Genomic DNA, 26,003 nt, shown 5'->3' with positions numbered 1-26,003 from the left:
CATTTTCTGGAAAGAACTCCCATGAGACTGAATGGGCAGCGCACAGTTACTCAATGAAATCTGTGACCATCTGTCTCACAGTATAGAAATTTTGGAGTTTTCTTTTAAAAACAGTTGTGTGGAGATGAACGTTTTAGATGTTGTTTTGTATAAAAATTTAGTTACAGGTTGTATTGAATCAAGTTTGTGCAGGAAACCCACGTTTTCCAATAGTTCTATTCGTTTTAATAGTGTACATGCTTATGGATAAAAGAGGAATATTGTTAAAGGACAGTTAATACTGTTGCCCAGACATTTTATTTATTTATTTATTTATTTATATTTGTTTACCGGAGTTAGTGCACTGATCTCAATGGACGATTTGCAAGCACAGCCTGGCTGAACAGGATCACATAAGAAATGAACAAAACATATTTACAGAGTTATTACTGATAATAAGAATTTCTTGACCCAGTCCAATATTTTGACTAATTTTGTTTATCTCTAGGGAATACCCAGTCAAGCTTATTAATGAGATGTTTGAGATTGTACTATATAATAGGGGCAGTCAATATGCATCCCTTTTGAAAAAACCCATAGCAGGAGGGGTTACGACACTCGGTAAGATTTTTTTCTTGTTTGATGATTTCACATCACTCCATTGACTCCCATGGCATTGGGTGTGTTATGGAGAAGATCTGGAACTTTTTATTTAAGGATGTTCCTGATTTTGGTAAGCTGGGATCCAGTCCAAAATCTGTATATAAAACCACTTCCAATATTAAACAAGTTAGAAAATGAATATCATAAAGACTTTAGGCATGGCACTATGAAGGAATGTGTTTGTTGAAAACTGTTGTGGGTACATCAAGGGAGGTGTTTCTATTAATGTTCTTGGTTACCCATATCCCTTGGACTGTGGTGGCAAATGTAACTGTAGCTTGTGGGTTTGTGTACATTGTACAATATTCTGTCTGCTCTGCATTTTACGTGGGCAAGATGGAGAGGAATCTTAGCAAAAGTACTTATGAACTTTTGGGAAGCATTATGAACAAAGTTAAGACAAATGCACTTTTAAAAAGTTTTTGTAAATGTAAACATTTAAAAAAAGTTTATTTTTTATTCTTGAGAAACCTGAACAACCTCGGGGGAAGACAGATTCATTTAAGGGCTGAGTGAGCTTCTGGTATTAATGTGTATAAATCTATTTTGCCCATGTTAAAAGAAAAAAAGTTATAGGCTGAAGTGTTAGCCAATCATGTTTCATGCTTGTATATTTAAATGTGGAATTTCCTGTTGCCATTCTGACAAAATTCATAAGGAATGAAAGTGCTCAGTAAAACTAGAAGACTACTTCATCCTGATCCTGTGTTGGTTTACATTTGGAACATTTAGCTTTTACTCATGTTTTTGTGGTTTGAATCCTGGGGAATGCCAAACAACCATGATTCAGTATCAAAAACCTCTTTAAGCCTAATATAAGTTCATCCAAAACAATACCTCCTTCCCTAGAGACATGCCAAGAAAAATAACTTTTCATCAAACTTTAACTCCATGCTATACTTGGGCATGTATGTGACAGCTTAAATTATCACAAGTCTGAGAAGCTCCATAAACAAATACTAATAGAATAAAACACAAACCCTATGATTGCAGCAACACACATCCATCCCTTTACTCTCACTGATATCTTTCTATGACTCACTTGCCATTAGAACAAACATCAGATTGACAACAAATGAGCCCCTTTATTTATAATATAAATGTTTAAATTGGAATAGCAACCCACAAAGAAACATAATAGCAGCTATCACAAAACATAATATAACTTACTTAGAATAAGTCCAAAACCACTCATCCACTAACTAGCTACCAACAAACATATGTTGGTGTTGTGATCAAGAAACAGTACTTCTGGACATGGCAAGCATTCCCCATGCTATAATATGGTTTCTTAAAATAATAATATTCTGTTTCTGGTAACATTTATCACAAGTAGACTTCTGACTACTCTGAAAGACCTTTGTCTACTACGCAAGGTACAGAAAGTGAACTGAATAAGAATGTGAGCATCTTTGTAAGTATATTAACAAAAGCATAGAACAAAATATTCACAGTATTAGAAGGGTGCCTCAGAGAGAATAACTGCAAATGGCCTTCCTGAAACCTGAGTCAGCAACTTAAAAAACAAAGATCAAGCTTGCCGTACACAGAATGACAAACAGTGATCCAACAACTTACAATGACTGCCTGCAATAAAAAAGACATTACAGTTTAGACAGCAATTCAATTTTGAAATGAGTCACATTCAGTCTCTTGAAAATCAAATCACTTTTAGAAGAAAAAAAAATCAAAGGTTCAAGGAAACTGGGAAAAACTAAGAAACTTGTATAATAAAACTGCACTTCACTATTCAGTTAAAAATGCACAAAACCACCTTGGATTTACTTTATGAATCTGGTAACTAACAAACTAGCCAAAATAGTAGCACATCACAGCACAAGCAATGAAAATAGAGTCCAAACAACCTCTCAGTCATGCCATTCTCCATTCTGTCTCGCACAAATGTCATATCTCACATTGGAGTCCTCGTTAATAAGAATAGCAGAGATCAGTGTATGAGGCTCAGACGGTTTACACCCACTCTTCATCATATCTGCTAAACTACTATTCTGCACGCCCATCACCCATTTCATGAATATCTCAAACTGGTGTTTCATTATGGAATAAAAGTCATAATTGTTAGGCTCACAAAAAACAATCAGCTAGTGATTGTCATAAAAAATATTTATAAATGTATGCTTTCACAGAAGCTGCTGTACCTTACAAATTGTTTCAGTGACATAAAATATCAACATAAATTTGGGCAAGGGTACTGTATGCAGTTCGGTAACCAAACACATACTCAAAAGGGTGATAGGTACTGTAGTCGCAGGTAGGTTCATAGGTTAGTACTAGCCAGGTGGCCTCTAAGACCTCTCATCTTAATAACATCCACTGTGCTGATCTTGAGAGAGATTTTTGTGAACCCATTCAATCAAGATCTAATTTTAAAGAGGCTAAAGTGTTACACTACTTATCATACAACAGAATTTGTTCCACAAGTAAGGAATCCTTTAGATAATGAACCTCCCTCTTCATGGAGTTCTACTTGTGTTATGATATAACCCAAGAATTGGGTAACCTTAATGTTACCAGTGTTTCTGAAGTGGAAAATGTTTAGTAAAACACGATCTTTCACAGCCCTGAAGGCAACATAGACAGAGATCTCCACAAAGGAGTCACTAAAAATAGAAAAAAAGTGAGATGCATTTTAGTCTGTCTGGGTAACTAAGGATGTCAAGCCTTTTATTTCTCTTGATAAGAAAATGCTCAGGTCTTTCAAGCTGATTATGTATTTGGTAAATATATATATATATATATATATATGAAATGATGCATGATATAAAATGGTTGGCCTAATAATGGAATACTACTGGTTCATTATGATATATCTGGATCCTGAGTATTCACCTTTGATAATTAAATGAGCTATACACTTGTTATCAATAGGCACAAGGAAGTGCCAACAGCTTTATTACACCCTGTGTTGCTGTGCTGTGACCACATGAGAGCTCCTGTCCACATGAGAACACCTGAAGATACCTACTCTGACTTGATATCAGAACCAAACCCTATTATGTCTAGGAAGTACATGTTTCTGTTTATTGAACATAAATTAAAATGTGCCAGTGCTGACTGAAATACTCTATTGAATTTTTGTGCTTAGTATATTTCAGCATTGAGAACTGGTTTAGCAAGTTACCTCCTGGTAAGAGGAAAGGGGTGCTGCTATTATTCTGGGTGAAATTTGTTAATGGTTACAAGAGTAGTGTATTTTGATTAGCCTGTGTGCTCTGATTTCTTTGCCTTTTGTTTGTTTGTCTAAACTCAGAGTGTCTGTAGATGTCATAGCTCTACTCTGCTGGGTTGCAAATACACAAGGACTTCTGAGGCTACTTACCCCAGAACCACATTCATCTACATCTGGGGAGTACATGTTTATGTTTGCACTTAATTAGCGTGTGTTAGCATTGATTTAAATACTGTACTGTACTTTTGTGTTGAGGTGGATTTCTGCATGTAGAACTGGTTTAGCAAGTTATCCCATGGTGAGTGAAATGGTGCTGCTATTGTTCAAGGAGAAATTTGTTACTGTTTGAAAGAGTAGATTTTTTTTTGATTGGCCTCTATGACTGATTTGTTTGATTAAACTCTGTGTGTCTGTGGATATTATCATTCTACTCTGCTGATATGTGACTACATGAGGGCACCCGAATATACCACTTGGATTTAAGTTCAGAACCAAACCGCACTACATTTAGGAATTGCTGTGAATTCCCGAGTATGGCTGTCCACTGTTGAAAACTATTTTAAACATTTCTAAGTGTTTGAACTATTGCCACTATAAAAAACTATAAAAAGTGTTATCACCTGTAACTCTTACTCACATGAACTGAACCTAGGGACAATGGCATTTTACTAAGCATGGTCATACACTCCTTCAAACGACATATAAGCACAGGTGTGTACACTTAAGAACAGTCAATGAATACACTTGCAGATAGCAGCCATATTCATTTAGGGTATATTTCTCTATACCTACAGGCATAAATCTTATTGTCTCATCTCACCCCCTTTGCCAGCTGAGGACATTCTGAGCCTAGCTCCAGTCTTTACTGTAAATTGTAGATTTGCATTGACACTCTGGGTGTGGCATCTGAGCCAGCTTGATAATCAGTAACGTAAGTAATCTTTACTTATTGCTGTTACCCCTACTCTCTTTTGTACCTGGCATTTGCTTGGCTTTCTGATCTTGTGTTCAGTCATTGGTGCAAGCTAATAACTGTTTCACCACCGTACAGTGTTAATGCTGTGGCTGTTGTAAATTTGCACTAAAATGTGGTTGTGGCATCTGAGCTAATTTGATAATCATTGCTTTAAATAACCTTTACCTATTCTTATTGTCTTTACTGAGTTTTAAGCTTGCCATTGGCTTTTGTTTGCTGTGACACTGTGAATATACTTTGGGCAGTGGATAGACCAAATGGTAATGCAGACAACTGATAATGTAATCCAGGAGCAGAAAACCTTAAGAAACATTTGAAATCTGGATCTTTACAATTGTGATGATATGCATCTTTTAAATATAAGGCCACCAGAAAACTCAAATGAGGAATAAGGGGTAACAAGTTGTGTACCTGAGCGCTACCACAAACAGGTTCAGAAAGGAAAGATCCAGAGGTCTCCAAGAATCGTTTTTCTTTGGCACTTGAATCATTCTATCACCCCCTGGGAGAACATGTGCTGAGTGACAGGAGAGAAAAAAAGAGATGTTTAGTCTAGCAGATATGGGGGAATCCATTAAAAGAGGGAGAGACTCCCACCACCATCCGTAACTTTGGCGGATTACTCTTAGAACCCATTTGTCTGAAACTATCTGTTGGAAAAGAGAAGAATGTATTTTCAGACTTTCTCAAAGGGTTAAGGGTTTGCCAGGCTGGGGGGGGGGTCTTATAAGTAATCATTCAGACTTATGAAACTGTCTTTTTTCTGGGGAGGGTCATCCTTTCTTTTTGCACCCTCTCCTGCTATTGCTTTTCAATAGTTTGCACAAGGAAATTGCTGGGTCTGATAATTTTGCTTTTTAAAGAAAGTTGCAGAGGTAGCATTAAATCCCTTGGCAAACTTGAAGAAGGAATGCTGAAACATTTGCGTGTTCCCTTGAATCGGGTTATATCTTTTATCACACTTTTTATGGGCCTTTGCAGAAGATGGTCCAAAAACTAACTATCTAGCCAAGGAAGCATTCAAAATTTTATCTGTGACATCTTCTGGAAGGTTTTGAGAATGCAACTAGTCAAACCTTCTCATAACAACTCCAGTGGAAGCATCCCTGGAAGTAATACAAACAGAATCATAAGCACATTTTAAACAGTGAATAACCACCTGAGACACAGAAGGAACCAAATTACACAAATCATATTTCTCCTCAGAAGAGGAAATAGATGCCAAACATATTCTTCATATTCCCAAAAGAGTCAAGCATAAACTTTAATATATGGCCTTGACAGCTGAGAATTATAAAACCAAGTGTTGCAGAAGAATATACGTTTCCCCCTAATCTATCAAAAGTCATCACATCCTTGACAGAAGGGTTCACTAAAGTAATAGCTGCTAGGTCTGATCTTGGATGTGTGTATAAAAACTTAAATGACTGAGGAACTTTATACTCTATATCTGCTTTGTTGGGGGCAGCGGTCTGGCTGTCAGCTAAGTTATAGACTGTGACAAAAACATCCTCCAAACCTGAAAGAACAGAAGGAAATAGGGTAGGTTCTGGAAATTCTAGTTGCAATAAATTATAATACTTATTTAGGGACTATGAACAATCATTATGCTCCCATTGAAACAATTGATTAATTCTGGAAATAGTTTCAGAGAAAGAGAACCCTTCATAGGTTCATAGGTGTGTACTATGCTAATGGTCCTAGAGCCTTTACAAGCCTAGCCCATAGGGTTACACTGGCATCGTGCCACCCGTCCTTAGTTCCTAGTGCCTCGGTCAAGTAGAGCCACTGGAGTAATCCCCGGGGTGAATTTTCTATTTCCCATCCACTTATCAAGATTTCTCTTGAAGAGGGCCAGTGAGGTGATCTGCTTGACATGTATGGGAAGTCTATTCCATAGCATGGGCAGTCTCTGGGTTATGAACCTGTCTCTCCAGTATGTTCTGTTGATTGTGGTAATCAGGTTGAGGTCTCTGGAGTGTGTGGTGTGGAGGGTTTGAGATTTCATCAAATGTAGCATTTCTAACAGACCTGGGTCAGACATGGCTTTGTAACTCAAGCAGAGATCACCTCTTAAGTAGGCGATATGAGAGAGAGAATAGTTGTAGTTTTTTAGCCTGTCCATATAGGACAAGTATTTAAGGCCTAGGATCCTCTTTGTGAGGTACTTTTGTGGCCTCTCCAGTTGTTGCAGGTGGCTAGTGAGGAAAATGCCAAATGGAGCATTGTACTCAATAATTGGCCTAATGAGGGAAGAATAGAGCAGCTGCACAGAACAGAAAACAGAAAAAGAAACATAATGAATAAGTGTATCATCTGACCAATCTATGGTATTGTATTGGCTGCTGATGGGTCATCATATTTACACAACTCAAGGATGTTTGTAGTGTTACATTCTACCTCCTACTGGCTCAGAAGACCCTGCTTGTATCTCTTCATGTTTCTGTAATGGTGACAACATTGTTCACCAATGCATGGAATGCCATTTGCATGGTTGCAGCCTTGGCCAGGCCATTCCAAGCCTCAGGTTTTTACTGAGAAGTAATACAGTCCTCCTGCAGAAGCCTACAGCTGTAGCACTTGATGAGGAGTGCCACAAAGATCCTGGACTCCTTTTCACATCATCTTTGGGCTCTAAATGGAGTACTACTCTAACTTTCACCTGCCATGCTTTTGAAGGATGCCTAGAAATATGGCAGTGAATTTGTGCCCAATTTAGACCTTACCCAGCCTGTGCAAAATGATGGGCAACATTGCTAGCTGTATTTGCATAATAGAAAGGACACAAATGGTCTGGCAGAAAAATTGAGTATGATTGCTTCTAACTGCACTGCAGGTGTGAAATATGGCATTGAGACTTGACCAAATGTGATGCTCAGTGTATTTGCACATGTTCCACTGTGAAATCCTCAAATGTTTTTTACTAATGACGTGTTCATTACATTTCAAAGGATATATTGCATCATTGGCCATGTTCTCTTTTATGGTGAAAGGTAATCATATATGCACAGTCTTCTGACACAATGACATGACATAATCTCTGAGATGTTTGTAATAATCAGTATTGGTAAGAGGTAAAATGGTGTAAACTGTAACATAATGGGTTTGTGAGACACACAAATTATAAACATTGACTATTACCATCTGGGAATTGGACCCATGACAAAAAACAAGACTAAACTGCTAAATGCTGTCTATTAATTGTTAGTGACATAGGAAAACTAACATATTGAGCTTATAAGCTGAGTTGTAACAATTTTAACATGACTGAAGATCTAATTATGACAAGTCACTCTGTGTTCGACTTTCAGTTGTTATGTTACAGGAGTTATATGTAAACATCAATATTTATTTCTGAAAATCAACTTCATATACATTGAGATGCATGAGCTAAGTGAAACATGTTGTTGTAGGTGCCATTCATACTTTACATTATATAGTACCTTATAACCTAATAATGATATTTGTGTTGAGTCATATTTTTAACCAATGACTATTGTGAGATTATACATATGTGAGTGCATTTTAATTTTATTTTGATCATGGTTATGCTTGACATACTTCACACAGGTTATTGTTGACTTATTTAGAAAACATTACACAGAGTTGTGTTGCAAATTTAATTTTTCTAATTGTCAGTTGTACTTTTTGTTCAATCCCTAATAAAAAGTCTGCGGCAATACTTATTCTGACTCCCTCAGTAAAAGTATCTGTTATACAGATTAAAACCCTGCATTATCTCTGCTGTTTCTCCAGACTTACTACATTAATACCATGAGCCACCAAGAAGGTTACCTAATGGTTGTACTTTCTTCACTCAGTACTGTCCAGAATGCTGACAGAAGCACAATAACAGCAGTCTCATTTGCACTACTGATGGCAACCCAAATTAAAATGTTGAGTTTTGCCTTTGGACATGAACTGCTGCAACTGATAGTAGCTGCTTATTTAATGAGGTGCAATGCCAAGCATTGTGAAAATGTAGAAGCTAAAGAAAAGATATATCTAACCTAGCGCTTACAGCATTAATCTGAAAAATTCAATATTTTAACAATGTTTGCCACACAAGTTTGCATTTCTGTTACACATCATCATGCATTCATGAAATGACACTTCTTGAGGAAGGGGCTACAGGAGATTACATAAAACGTATTTTGTATACAGTATGTACAAGTAAGGACTACATCTTTTTTTTTTAAAGTAGACATGGATGATTGATTCAGAATATTATAAATATTTCCACATTTAGTCTGTTACTGATTTTATTTACTCATACTTTAGTAAATATCACATTGTTCGCATGCATATAAAATGTGTTATTACTACTCACAATAGTTCAGGTTCCAACCACAAATATTTGTGTCACTGGGAAGAGTGCATTAAAATATCAGAAAGCTGAACTGAAACTGTGCATTATTGTTACTGTTATTTGTATGCTAGTGCATTAACACATCAAGACACAGAGAAAGTTACAAAACAATTGTCTATTTGCCAATCACTACAAAGTATTATTAAAAATTGCATCTCCTAGTATATTTTAAATGAAATATGATCGTTATTATGCTTAACAAAATTCACCCACAGTATAGTTAATTTATGTTGCATTCATTACACAGAGTTGTGCTGCAATTTTCATTTTTGTAATTTTCAATTGTACTTCATGTTCAATTCATAATACTAATCTATGACAATTCCTATTCTGATCTTCTCAGTAAAACTATCTGTAATCTGGATTCAAGCCCAGCATTACCACTACTGTATAGTCAATCATACTGCATTAACACCTTGTGCCACAAAGAAAGGTAATTGGCCAGCATATTTTTTATACTTTGTACAATCCAGAGTGCTGATTGAAGTGCACAGGGGCCAGTCTTATTTGTGCTGCTAATGGCAGCCCAAGTTACATTTCTGAGGTTTTGCCTTGGGAAGTGAACCATTGTTCACTGCTAGTGACTACTGACTGTCATGTGGCAATATGGCAAGCTCTGTGCAAAGGATTATGCAAAAAATAAAGAAAGAAAGAAAGAAAAATGTCTCTGTATAATGATTTCTCAACTCTGTGATCTTATACCATGAAAATGTGGACATTAGGGATCCCAAGTTTCACACAGATATTGCCCTACCTAGATTTCAGCATTGAATCCACTGCCTTAAAATGAAACAATGAAAAGATTTACAGTGCGTGTCACACAGGGAGGCATTTATGAGGCAAAGAAAGTGGAGTACATTAACTCACATTTTGAAATTCTAACACTTTACGTTTATGGTGCAATATAATATTTTCTCAAAGTTCTCCTTTGTCATTTCAAAATAGACATTTGGATGAATGTGATGTTTTCAATAGTTAACCTATGACATCATGTCACAGTAAGAACAAATGTATGCAATACAACAGTATGTTCTTCCCTTACTTTTGTGACCAGTACTGTATGTTGATATATTTCTAAAATAATTGCATTATGTTTACATTTATTTGGAAAGTCATTGTTGGTATATGTCACTTTTATGTACATCGTATAATTTACACATGCTTTGTACTCAGAAGCACATTTACCTCTGAAGCATATATTCCTAAATGTGTTATAAAGTTTATTTTCTAAGTTAATGTAATCTCAAACTTCTTTTGCAAGTGTATTCTCCCTCACATAGCCTTTGTGAGTGCTCATCAAAGAGGCAGAGGCATTAGTTTTTTGTGCACCATTGCTGACGATTCACATTTGCAAGCCCTTAGGAAACCTCACTTTTCAATACTCATTTTTGTGCTGCTAGGGCTTGTGCATGACATCATGTAGTTCCTCAGACCATGTTTACCTGACTAGCACTTCAAGTAGCTTGTATGATTCATGAATGATGATGATGAGCTGACACCTGATTTATATATCCATCACATATAGAGGGATTATTCTGCACTATATAAGCATGAACTGGTGCTAAAGAACATGTATCATAGTAGGTATTCTCCAACTTCAAATACTGCTGTTTTATACAGTTGCATTCATTTTGGTGAAATTTACTACAAATCCTGTCAAGGTATGAGTTGTTTCTTTACAAGTACTAGTTATGCAATGTTTTTTTTTTATTCATGTATTTACTTATTTATTTATTGTATTTGTTAATCAGAAAAGTCCACTGGGCCTGAATGAGACCATTTTCAGTACAGCCCCCAGGGAGAAAAGCTCCACAAAATTATGTACAAAGAAAATATTATTACAGATAAATGTTATTACAGATAAAAAAATCAAGCAGCTCTATTGCATTGAATGAATCTGATAATAAAACAACAGTGAAAAGGTTACAATCATGGACATATGGAAGTAATAAATGTCTTACATTCAGATGACACATGAGTGAAATATGTCCACAAGGTTCATAGTGTGTATTAAAATAACACATAAATATGATATATCTGCAGGTTCATAGCTGTGAGGAGTTAAGTATAGTGTAAGAATAGTAGGAGACAGAAGGAGGGTAAGGACAGGTTATTATTTATTCAGAAACAAATGAGTGATATCTCCACTTTGCACATTGGTGTTGTTATAGAATATATAATAGAATTTATTGGAAGGATCTCCATACTTTATACTATCACATTTCCAAAAGATCGAACTGCAGAACATTGAGACCATAATTACAAAAAAAACATGATCGTAAGTTTAAAACATTGAGTCCCAAAACATTGAAAACGGGAATACAACATAAACATAACATAGCTATCCTCCCCTGCACCCCCCACACCCCCTGCAAATTACATATACCAACTCTGATATCAAACTGCTTTAAAGAAAAGAAAAGGGTATAGCGATCGATAAACAACAACTACAACAACAACACCCTTACTAATTACAAAACTGGAATATCTTAACTGTAAAGCTTCATTCTAAATCAACAAATACAGCTAAAAATCAAACAAATTCTATTTCTTTTTAAACTTACATGTACCCAGACTTCTCCAAAGACAACAAAACCAAGTGACATCAACTCCACCATATTGTTTTACTGAGCTTACTACAAACACTTAAAGTAACATTGCTCCACTAAAGCACTTAACCAATCAACTGTTAATGACAGTTTGATATTGTGTACTATGACCTTCTGAACTTGTGATAATGTAGTTTTTTGTTATTGTGGTCTCGATGTTCTGCATTTTAATTTTTTTGGAAATGCGATATAAAGTAGATCCATATATATATATATATATATATATATATATATATATATATATATATATTAAAAAAAACATATCTTTGGGAATAGCGTTTATTAGAAGGATCTCCATTTAATGCTGTATGCCTTTATAGAAACATTTCCCTGAGGATGGTTACACATTTAAGAACTTTTATATTGGAAGTAGCAATGTCAAAGCTACATTTCAGGAAATAATAGTATGGTAAGCTTGTTGTATATGCCTGACATAAACAAGTGTTATTCCTTTAGAAGGGATTATATCCTTGACATTTATGTTTGGTGGTATAGGGTGATGGGAATGATTGCTTCATAGCAGTTCTTTGATTTTTATCACTTAACTTTTTCCCTCCAGTGGTGCTCCTTTTAATTTGTACTATAACTTCCAGTGGGTGTTGCCTGAGCCTTTTAAACAAAATCAAGTTTTTTTTTCACAGATCAAAAAAGGATTATTCGAAAGCTGTAAATGGCAAAGTGTTCAGCACAAAGCAACCTTTACAATGATGGGTCTTAAACTGGAGTTCATAAGCTGCAATAAACATTGTAAATATTAGTATTGCAATGCTGAATAAACCGCTTACAATATCTAAGAAACGCAAGCAATCCACATACTGCTGGCAACATCTTCTTCATACAGCTGGGGTTTTTATATAAGGCTAAGTACTTTTTGTCTGTGCCACTTCATTGTTGAGATATTAGAGAAATATGGTTGTTATTAAATTACAAATAAACAGTATACAAATAATATCCAATATCTCTTTAGCTGCACTAGGCAGATGTCAAATATCAATGCCATCATGATAGCTTTAAGGTGAAATCTTTGAATACCTTGTGTTTAGTATGGTTTTAGAATTCTTAATGCCAATATGAAGATAGTTTTGACACCTAGAAATATCATTAGTGGGTAAGTGCAGAAACACCTGGAGGAATCACTAGGCTATAATGAGTTAACTGAGTGTTCTGTACAATTTTATAGCTGTTTTTGCAAAAGGATTACTGACTTGTATTACATACACAGGTTTTGTTTTGCCCACATGTGCATAGCATTGTAAAGAGACATCTGAATATAGAAAGCAATTTTGTTTTGTTTTTTTTTATAGTCGTCATTATGTACACTCCCTCACTGGCAATACTGTTACATATTCTGGACTAACACATTTATTCATCCTTATTCACATCTATTATTGATGGAGAGTGAATTTACAGTCATGTCTTACATGTATACATTTTTAATGGAGTCCTGCAAAACTACATATTTTTTTTCTGGTCATTCCATTAGCTCATGGAGTTTTCCCAGTCTTGTACTGTTCTTAGGTGAAGAGGGGGATGACAAAAAAACAGCCAAAGGTGATGGTCCAGGTATGCCATTTATATATATATATATATATATATATATATATATATATATATATATATATATATACACACACACATATACATATACACACACACACACATATATATATATATATATATATATATATATCTATACATATATATCTATATATATATCAATATATATATATATATATATATATATATATATATATATATATATATATATATATATATATATCAATATATATATATATATATATATATATATATATATGGCTCTACTTTATAATATCACATTTCCAAAAGATCGAACTGCAGAACATTGAGACCATAATTACAAAAAAACACATGATCGTAAGTTTAAAACATTGAGTCCCAAAAACATTGAAAACGGGAATGCAACCTAAACATAACATAGCTATCCTCCCCTGCACCCGCCACACCCCCTGCAAATTACATATACCAACTCTGATATCAAACTGCTTTAAAGAAAAGAAAAGGGTATAGCGATCGATAAACAACAACTACAACAACAACACCCTTACTAATTACAAAACTGGAATACCTTAACTGTAAAGTTTCATTCTAAATCAACAAATACAGCTAAAAATCAAACAAATTATATTTCTTTTTAAACTTACATGTACCCAGACTTCTCCAAAGACAACAAAACCAAGTGACATCAACTCCGCCATATTTTTTTACTGAGCTTACTACAAACACTTAAAGTAACATTGCTCCACTAAAGCACTTAACCAATCAACTGTTAATGACAGTTTGATATTGTGTACTATGACCTTCTGAACTTGTGATAATGTTGTTTTTTGTCATTGTGGTCTTGATGTTCTGCATTTAATTTTTTTTGGAAATGCGATATAAAGTAGATCCATATATATATATATATATATATATATATATATATATATATATATATATAAATAAAAAAAAAACATATCTTTGGGAATAGAGTTTCTAGCAAACATATCTAATGTTCTATAATATTTTGTGTATTCAACTGTTGAAATGATATGTAATTATCTGCAAAATAACTTTTGTACATGCATTTTATATGTTAATCATTTTTATGTTAATCATTTTTATTTGGAGCTTATCTCCCCAGGCCTCTACTGAAAATGGATATACATCCAGATAGACTAGCCTGGTCAACAAATGTAAAATAAAATAAAATAAATAAAATAAATATATATATATATATATATATATATGTGTGTGTGTGTGTGTGTGTGTGTGTGTGTGTGTGTGTGTGTGTGTGTGTGTGTGTGCGCGCGTTTGTATGTGTAGAGAGAGGGGGAAGAGTGCGAGAATAGGGATATATTTTATAAAACTTTTCTTAGAGTTATGAGTATTGGGGTCATTGTTGTATTACTTGCAATATATTAAGATTTATGTTGCAGATATCACTCATGATATACTTCTGACATTCCTGTACAGCTGAGCTTAATGTAAGTGATCTCCAATACATACATACGGGGGTAATTATTTTTTTCTCTTCTTTAGAAGTTCATCAGTTACATTGGTCTGGAGGAAGCAACAAAGGCAGCACCTTGTATTAAAGGCTATTGCACATACAGATTCATAATAGCAGCAATCCATAGCATGTTTTCCTCCATGTTGAACTGCTTCATTAGCATGCATTTCACCTACTTATGCATTCATAAGCATATTATGGTGCTTACCCTTATTTTGAAGCTAGACGCAACATGCATTCCTGTTTAATGAATATAAATGAATGCATTTTTCGCTGCTCATTGTGCACACAGTGTTGTGTGAAGGGTAGGCAATCATGAATCTGGGCCTTTGTCAAATAGAATAGACCACTGTAAGGCCACACTAATATAAATGACAAACCTAACTAGAGCTCTATCAAACCTTTGAATTGTGTACACTATTATCAAAATGAAAAATATATACTTTGCTGAATTCAGAACAGTAGCACAAAACATAACTTTTTAAATTGTATACTATACTGTGCTTTTTGTGCTTAACTGTGATTAAAATGGCAACATATTCTTAAATGACGGAACTTTATATCTTTTATATATTACACACAGATATGTGCTTACAGTAAAAATGTGTTGGCATCCCCTAATGACAGCTTCATGCACTCCCATATTTATATGCAGGCTGTGCATAATGTACAAGTCAGGTGGTGCCATGTTATAAGGGTTTTCTAGTAGACTTGCACATGACCATGTGATGTGCACATGAGCAATGCAGACTTATGAGAATTACCACTTGTGACTCATGGGCACATGCATAGGTATGCCTGGTCATGCAGTCAGATGGCTAAGGCTATAAGGTGTCAAAATGTTTCAATCTATAGTCTTATGTTTCAGATTATAAATTGAAATCTGGAAACTCTGTAACTCTAAGGAGTCATCCTGAAAAGACAAATGTCTGCCCAGTGGTTTTACATGTTAACAGATAATACATAAATAAATAAATGTATATGTAGCTGCAGTCTTGCTGTATTTGTGAAGCTCCTTCCGTGTCACAAAGACAGTAAAGCCGACAAGCCTATTTCTGACAAACTTAGGGTTCCTGCTTGGTGTGTGAAAAAGACTTAAATATTCCTAAATGTATTTTACAGGGACTATAAAGAACCGCTCTCTTACCTGTGCCTCCATACCCAGTTTTCATTTTTCTTGCATCCCACACCCTTCATCCCCTCTCTCTCTCTCTTTATATCACAAAAGGGGGTTATATCCCCAGCAAAACTTATTTTGCCTTTCTGGCCATCTGCCTTTTACTATGTACTATACTATGTATAGTATAGTACATAGTATAGTACATAGTATAGTACAATACTATGTATTCTCCTTGTTTCCCTCTGCCTGCTATCATTCTTCTTTCCTACTGTAGTACATCTAAGTTCTCTACTCCATTTTGTTGCTGATAAGAATGGCAACATGTCTTGCCCCCAAATGTTAAACAATTTATTTTTGATGCATGGATGTGCTGGTTCTATGGTGCTTTGAGACACTTTGCTTCAGTTTGTATTAACAGTTGTGACAGCGCTACTGTTTATTAGTGGTACACATTGTTCTGCTCTACTGAATACCATGATATGTGTGCTACCAGGTGCACTATAATCCAGCTCCTGCCTCTGAGTAGTTCATTATGTTGTGCTCTAATGGGCATCTTAACATCTCAGCAGAGTCGTTAGCATTTTGGGGTCCCCAAAAATCTCAAGTTGTGGGCCTCATGGGCACTTCCAGTTTAAGTATCACCCTGTCCCTGCCAATCCTCCTAAGTAACCTTTGTGCATCACACTATGTAGGCCCATTTCACAAAAGGACATTCATAGTTACTTGCATTTGGTTGCAACAATAATACATTACAACAGCTATATGTATGTGGCTGTTGTTAGGTGAAATGGCACTACAGGCACTGTCTACTTTTTCATATCTTCACACACACAGACACACACACACACACACACACACACACACACACACACACACACACACACACACATCCTCCAGTGCCCCCCCCCCATCTTGGGCTATATTCACTATACAAATAACTTTTTTTCTTCCTTTTCTCACATTTTGCCTTATTTTTCAGCTTTTTCAAGAGGCCCTAACTTTCTATATTCTCTGAAGTTCAAAACTTCATAGGTGTATACTAGGCTAATGACCACTAGGGCCTTATTAGCCTAGCCATGCAACCCAAATGTGACCCACACATCTTATTTATACAGGGAGTGATTTTCTGACTGCCTGTATCTATCAGAGACATAGACACTACACCAGGGGTGACTTTCTGATCATCCATCCTTTGGTCTAAGTTGCACTTAAATAGGGTTAAGGAGGAACTCTGCTTCACATGGACAGGGATCTTGCTCCAGACAATGGTAACTCTCTGAGAAACATATCTTTCTCTCCAACTTGTCCTAGTTATGTCACAAGCAAAATGAAGGTCTTTTAATCTAGTAGTTCGTATGCTGTTTGCTTTGCAGATGCAGAAATAGTTCATCAAAACAAGGTTGAGGAATGGCTTGTATGCAGGCAAAGAGCACCTCTCAGAAGTCTCTGTGATACCGAGTAAAGAGACAGAGCTTTGAAAGGATCAGAGTAAGACATTTTGTTTACTCCCTGTAAGTGCATTTTATTTATTTTTTTACACAACCTTTTCATCTAATGATGGCATGAACAGAAAGTACGTTGCTGTTCAGCTTTAGGTTTAACATAACTTTCCTGACCAAGATATCCCAGTAATAACCATTTAGAAAATAACTCAATTAATCCAGGGCTCCAAGAAACCATAGGGCTGTAGATGCTCTAAGGTTCATTTTAGAGCATTTCCCAAACCTTTTCATGCAATGGTGGCTTAAACAAAAATCATTGGTAAGAAAAACAATTCAGACTCATTTTTTTTTTCTTTCAAGTAAGACATAAGTTGTGCTGAAGGCTTAATGTTCAAAGTTGGCAAAACACTAACTCACAATAAACTAACAAGACAGTTGTTGTGAACATACACAGATCCTATCCAGAAATATTGCCTGCTTCCCTAACCCCTGTCCAAAAAAGACAGTATTTGCCTGTTCGTCCCTCTGGTATTAGATTGGGATGAAAGCAGAGGTTCAAAAGACCACTGTCATGTACTTCAAGTTACTGCCATTATACATGTACATAGCATGCCTCTTCACTTCACTCCTAACCCCAAAGGCAGCCACTTTTATACATGCCTGATGTGTGATTGTGAGGAAAGTGAAAAAATTATGATTACAGTAATGTCTTCCACTCTGTTGCTCCTAGACAGTACACTGCCCCTACACAATCTGTGTTAACTTCTTCTGTACTCCTTTGAGGTCTGTGATGAAAGTAAAAGAAACAAATGACCACTCTGTCCCCAGCCCAAACATAAACTATAATGACCTCCTATGCACACCTTTAAGCTATAACTGTGATGAAAATTAAAGAAGCAATGACAACAAAATCCCTAAACCCCCACATAACGTACAGTAACCTTCTGTACACAAAAACATCTGAGCAGGGTTGTTTTTCAAATGGGTGTGGTTGAGAACAGTGGTCACCATTAAGTCCATGTCAAAATCTATTTATACAGCCTGGAAGATCTAACTGTCTGAATGTTCTGTGATGTTGTTTATGCCTTACATTTGAAATATAATTACTGGTTAACTGCATTTTTAGTGATATCCAGAAAAGTAATGTATGTGTCTCTGCATTATTGGGCATGTACACTGACACCAATCAGTGATATTGTTTACACACACACACACACACACACACACACACACACACACACACACACACACCATAGCAATATTAGTTTTGCACTTATTTCCTTTTCAGCAAATAGCAACACATTGTACAATACTGGTATTGCCACACCAGGTCAGTGACTGTTGTTTATCAGTTGTCAAACAGTAACAGAGGTAAGTCACTTTTATTTACCTCAATGAGGAGTAATGATTTTGCTTCTTAATTTTGCTCTGTCCCTCGTAAAAAGTTTGATTTGATGGAAAATCATTCAAGATTACAGACAGTCAATAAATCTAGACATCAGAATTTCATATTTCTTATTGTCAAAAAATGCATGTTGATGCAAAATGTGTTATTCAATTAATCTTTTAAGTGAATTGGAGTAATATTTTTAAATGATCTCCTAATTTTGAGCCTTTATTCTGTGCTTTGTCCAGAATTCTTAAGCAAAAAAATGAGAGTTATATTACACGGTGTTCTTCCTGCGTTTGTAAAACTCCTTGAAAGAGAAAGCCACCCCTGAAGATCAGAAGCATCAACACTTCTTATAATGCAAGTTATGCACTGAGATCAGTCACTCTGGCCTGTTGATCTCTTGTGCTTATCTTGCTCATGTTCATTATTAGTTTTATCCTAAAAGAGTCACATCACAGCCCTGTTCAAGATAAACAGCATAATCAGAAAATTAATATATTTTTTGGTCACCATTTGAAATGTCAGGAACCTCTACAGTGAGTCCCAAAATATGGAGACTGAATCATATACTAAATCCAAGATGCTATTTCTTAGAATATTTCCTTTTCTGCAAGGTATGGCAGTCTTGGAGTTGGTACATATAAGTTTTGGGGGAGGGGGATGCAGGGAGGGCTTGTCCCGCCAAGCAAAAAGAAATTTTAAGGCGTAGAGCAATGTTCGAGATTCGCTCTTCTCTGAGTTTGTGATATATATATTTTTTTTGGCTTTTCAGCACTCAGCATTTCAAGTGCTGACATTTCAACAAGGAGCCTCTTTTTGATTCCTTATTTTTCCCAACCAGCGACAGCTTTTGTGGACTCCCTGCAAATTTAGATATGATTAAGGTGGCACCCCCGCCTCCATGGGTAGAGCAGGTACATAAAGCTGGCTATGTTATTAGTTTAGTGGAGAGAAAGTCCACCAGCAAGATTTAACTAAGTCAGAGTCATTGTGTCAGTGGTAAAATATTTAATGGAATTTGGTAGCTTGTTACTTGATGTAACACTGTTACTACAAACCGGAGATATCTTTGAATTTTAAAGGATATATAAACAAGAGTTATTATTATCCACCTGGTTTATTACGTACACAAGTTTGTTATACTAACTTTTGTTGGCTTGATAAATGTGAAAAAATATCAAAATAAGATAATTTTCTGAGGTTGGGGACCAGGACTAGGTGCCCCTTGCGACTGAAACGTTTGCTAGTGAATAATGCTGGCTATGTGTCTGAGTTTATTATTCAAAGCTGCATTGAATAGTAAGGAAAATGTGCATCTTAAAATTGTGTGCTGTTAAAAATTATGTATGAATTTTATATAATACATAACTACACAAATGTATGTCTATATAAACACACACACACACTTATACACCTAAAACAAAAGTCAACGTATGTCTGAGGTCTACAGACAAACTAATTTATAATGAATGTTCTTTTACCTTGAGTAAACAAAAATACTTTCTTGACTGTTTCCAGAAATAAAGTATCAATTTTTATCTGTTGCTTTTGGGTCCATCATCTGCTGTGCTTTTCAAAGATTGAAAATGACTGGTGCGTGCAATTCATCTTCTGTGCATAATGTTTTCACACTGACCAGTTTGCACAAGGACAGCTTTTTATTCACGTTCACACACTCTTTTCTGAAGTTGTTTATCTTCTTTAAAATATTGTTTGTTAATTCATAGTGCTAGTTTAAACTACAGTGATTTGGTAATTGTTGAAGACAAGCACTATAGATGTTTCAATTCTGCAGTACATGGATCAGTGCATCACACCAGAAATGACAACATATGTGGGAGGATTCTCGTATTTGCTGTATCAGCAAACATTGTAGACTGTGCCTAAGAGATATAACATCTGCTGTTCCTCACAAACACACTTCAGCAATTTAAGTTCTCGTCATCATCTGTCATAATCATTTTGTTTCCCCTCTTCTGAAAAAAATCATCAATCTTTTGGTTCCTGTCTTTCACTCATTCTGAAAGTTTTTGCAGTGTCTTCTAACTGCAGTTGTTATCATTTCAGTGAATTTCGTCATATTATTTTTTTTTATATAACCTTTATCATCTCAGAGCATTACAGACAAAAACGGTTTTATCTCCTTCTCTATTGTTTTATGTCATTCTAAAGAATGATATAGCACAAAACTATCAGAACCTTAATATGTGTATAAATATGTTAGGAAAAAAACAGATGATACAAAGCAATGCTTTAGTGAGCAAGTACTGGGTTTATACAGCACACGTTGAACATTTGCAATAGACAGTCCTCCACATTAACATTTCAGGGACCAGAACTGATTTGAGGGGAGAAACAGTGGCATTTACTGAACAGCTAACAATTAACTGAAGTAGTGTGTCTATTCAGTAAAAGCTTCAGAACAGACAGACAGCAATCAACTGAAGTTGTTCTATTGACATCAACCCCTTGAAGGAACGTGCTCCTCCAGTTCAGCTGCATGTATTCAAGGGCTTATTCGTGGAGGCTGATTTTAAACCTTTTAGATATTAGCAAAGGTGAATTAATTCTCAACTTCTTTGGAAATACTTACATATTTTGTGTGAAATTGCACCACATTTAATATTTCTACCTGCTATGCACTGACTCAGAGTATGAATTATAAGTAAGCCATCTCTGGGATTAAAATGCTTAGAAATGTTGCCAGGGAAATCTGAATTCCAACGGTAACCATTGCCTTAGTGATGGAAATGATGTGCTGTTTTCAAATGGCAATGGTTAAATAACAGTTGATCACTCTGTAGGCAGACTTCAAAGATGTCAGATTGAAGTCTGTGTATAGCGTGCTTTTAGTCAGCCTGGAAGAAAGGATTAAATACCATTTGAAAGGGGACAGGAAACAGTTAAAAAGTACCAAGCAAGTCTGCAGAGATCTTAATTCTGGACAGAATGCTGTAAAAACAATAACATAATTTAAAGGACTAATATGGACAATAAATATTATCTTCAGGAGTTGTGTAGTATTTTTATTATTTCATAATTTATTCTGCATCAAAATGGCTTTATAGGATAGCCATATTGATATTTGGTTTGTTTTGCATCTACGCATTCCCCATCCCACAATGTATTGTGTGCCTAAAGATGGTCTTATATTAAGTATATATTTCCTTTTGATGGGTGAGCACTTTCATTTAGAGAGCCAGCAGTTCATTATTATGTTGTAACAGGCTACAACAAATCTAAATAATCAATTGATTTTCAATTCCTGAGAAGACAACATTATATGACAGTCATGCTATTACAAAAAACAAAAGACATTTGTATCTAGTTATTGTTATCCATTTTATGTTGGACAATGATATGTCATCACAGGTTTTGATTGTATGGCATTGAAATATTTATTCAGAGCATGTCATTAGGTGAGTCCTCCAATGGCATGTGCATTTAGTATTAGCATGTAAATCATACCTACACTGACACATACTGGTGTTCACTTCTGGGACAGTGTGTGTCCTACATGATGGAGACAGCTCGCTTGTTAAAAACAATCATTTATATTGTAATACTCAGTGTTGTATTGACATTAACATGTGTAGCTTGTGTTTGGCATTCTGACTAACTCTGACTGCTCATATGATATCCATGCTTCCTGTATTCACACACAAATACACACACACACACACACACACACACACACACACACACACACACACACACACACACACACACACACACACACACACACACACACACATTATTCAGTTATTTGTGGCAGACACCACTGTTATCTGATGTAGCACAAGCAGTCAGTACAGGGGTCTGAAGAGCCCCTTATATAATAGGCAGAGTTTTGAATCTGCTGACATCTGTCTGTCAGACTACAGGGGCTTGCACACACTCACAGGCCATCTTTTTCATGCATTGTCATACTGTGTTAGTCATCAGTACACCTTATATGTTATGTTCTACCCTTCAGGTGTGTTCTTCCTAACGTGACTGATATGTGTATGTCTGTGGCACCCCTGATTGTTATGCATCTCTTTAATATCTTTTCTGGCATGTGTTCTAACATGACATGAAGCAAATGTTTTTTAGGTCATTCCTTGTTCATATGCATTGCCTGTTCACAAGATAATTATACCCTGTATTGTATATCTTCTAGATGTGTTTAAAACTGCCATTGTTTCCATCACAATATACAACTTACTGTCTGATGTGTATTTCCATAAACATGTCTGTCTGTATGAAATAAAGGTGATGTGATTGGTCCTCTGTGACAACACTTTCTATTATATTGTCAGTGCTGAGTTGTTGTTCTGTTACTGTTCCCTGTAATTTCATGTCAGCACTATTAGTATGTCAGATATGTCAGATATGTTTGCAAGTCAACAAGGCAGCACAGGACTCATGATATGTCATCAGCTCAGTCTTGACATTAGACATATATGCATGTTGTTTGTTATTAGATTACCATGTATAATTTATATAAACATACAATGCTTGCTTGTCTATTACATGCTCATAAATGATGATCCCCTTTCGTACTCATACCACTGTCATTTCTTTGCACAGACATGTCCATTTCTGAGTTACCTGACATTACAACTATAATGTCCTTTTGTTCTTGTGTATATGTGGTGAGATGGATAGTACATCGGTGCTGTCAACTTTCATACTTTAGTTCCCTGTATATACATCCATATATGCTCAGAATGCATTCTATGCACACCCCATAATGTATCTTCCATCCTTAAGAACTGTTACCTAAAGTAAACCATTTAATTAGCACATATATTACGTCCCTTTGTTACAATGCACTTTATGTCCCTAACCACAGCCTTTCTCAGCATGTCCATTATTGTCTAGGCACTTACCTGTGGGATTGACATTCACAGTAATTAGCATTACATCAGTCTTGCTGCATTTATCTTTGTAATGTGTCTTATACATTTTCATCACATTTGCATGCGAGATATCAGTAGTCGTTACACATTTCCCCCTTTACAACATTACTATGTCATTGTATCACATTTTATGTAGCTATTCCTTCATTTCACTTCCCCTCATTCTGTATTGTGTCCCTGTACTTGCCCTTAATATCTGTGGGCTACAGCACAAACTTGTATCGGAGCACTGGCTATATGCGAGTGATCCATTGTATTCATTTTGTGTGCTGCTGCATGCTAGCACCTTTCCATGGCCATGAACACTATCTCTGGCCACAGAAAGGTACTTGCATTTGTGGAGGCATGATGAGCAGCATGCATGTTCAATTAGCACATGTGCTCATCACGCTAACATGCTTACTTCATGTGAACTCCGCTGAATCCCATGGTAAGTCTTCACAGATGTAGTTAACTATTGTTTTAGTTTACATTATATGTTTAATATAGCTTTTAAGATTTTGTGTATTTATTTTTTTAATTAAAAAACACTTTAAAAAATGCTTCACTGACCTGAAGGTTTGAATTCTTGTTTTCATGTGGCTGAACCTTCATCAGCTTGGCACTCAGTGAGACATATGTGAATTATTCCTAACATAATTATTATTGTCACATATTGTTACACCACTTGAGTGAAACATGTGGCCTCTACACAGCTCCTAGTTCAATACACATAGACCATTTCTAAACCCCCACCATCTATTTCCTATAATAATTTCTATATTTTTCTCAGAATATGTACTTGGTGTTTTTCACAAATCATGCCTACTTACCTTTTTTACATTCTTAAAACATGCTGTATCATCTCCTGCTTTCAGTACCAGACTCTTTTTAAAATGCACTTTAGTTTTTTTTCAGTGCAGTATTTTCACTATTGTGTAAGATTTGAACTTCAGTTTGTTAACTACTCCAGTTGCCATGATTATTTTCCATAATAGTAGCACATTTGGTCAATGGTGTTTGTGAAAATTGCAAAATTAAGCAAATCTGGGTATTTTGAAGCAAGGAAATTTTTTTTTCACAAAGTAAAGGAATTTCAGTTATAATTATTATAGGATGGAGGGCACAACAACCTCCAGACATGTATATCATTATATACTTTGCCATACATTAAAACATTTGTTTCTGCTATTTTTTCACTGCTGTTCCATAACTTTGTTTTCATACAAAATGACATCTGGAAGAGTGCACTTCATCTGCCCTGCATCATACATTTTCCACTGTAGCTTTCTGGTTCTACAGTGCTCTGCACAACAGTGGTGACTGCAACATTCAATATAAATAATAACCCTGAACTAACTCCTTGAAGTTCCGAGGAAAATCCCTCCCAGATAGTAGTCATATATAAACATATTATCAGCTGTGGGGCTCCACATCCCATTTTTCTCCTGCAGTCACTGGATCCAACCAACCTTTCAAATAGCAGACTAATTTTTCCAGATGTTAGTGCAAATAGTTTTTTGTGTGGTATTAGATGCACATATCCTGCAGCTTCTTCTACTTCTTACCTTCATTAATGTTACTGCAGAATGTAGAATGCATAATATATAGATCAGCAATACTGAAAAGATCTACAGGGAAGTAAATGAGGCTGAGATCTGACTCTGTGACCAGCTGCACTTCTGGGTCACCAATCATCACACCCATTTGAAACATCAAGTACAGCTTAATCCAATGCAAGTTAGCAAAAGAGGAAATCACCTAAGCAAACCAAATCCCTGCATAGTATACAGGAATTTTCTACCAAGAGTTACAGATTTCTTGTCATCCCTGATATTAAAATCACTCAGAATCAACCATCCGGGTGATAACAATATGATGGTACCAAGGAAATCCACAAATTCCTGAAGGAGCATCTTTGCATTAGCAAGATCCCCCATGTAGGGTGTGCTAGGGAGTTTACCTTCTGAAAGAATGTTTTTAATTTAATTTTTTTTTTTTTTTGCCCACACTTTCAAAACATTGTCCGAGAAGTTTGGCTCATCTAGTGTATCAGGGGATAGATTTCATTGCTTTCTAGTGGATATGTTCAGTTATACCCAACCCCATAAACTGTTGACCCTCACATCCACAAAGGAACAGTCAGGTGAACAGATGACAATATAAGATTTAATTTCATCTCCCATTTACAGACTTGAATATTTATTTGGAATAGCAAAAAAAATATTTCCTGTAACTCCCTTTCCTTGTATGGAATTACCACTGACCTCACACCATCAACATCACTGTTGTACATTTATCTCTGCAAATATATTTAAAATCCCCCATTTATCAAGGCATCAGAGGAA

The sequence above is a fragment of the Protopterus annectens genome, chromosome 6.part1 (assembly GCF_019279795.1).
Source record: "Protopterus annectens isolate FY-2018-M chromosome 6.part1, PAN1.0, whole genome shotgun sequence".
NCBI classification, from domain to species: Eukaryota; Metazoa; Chordata; order Ceratodontiformes; family Protopteridae; genus Protopterus; species Protopterus annectens.
Note: the sequence above shows the minus strand (reverse complement) of the source record.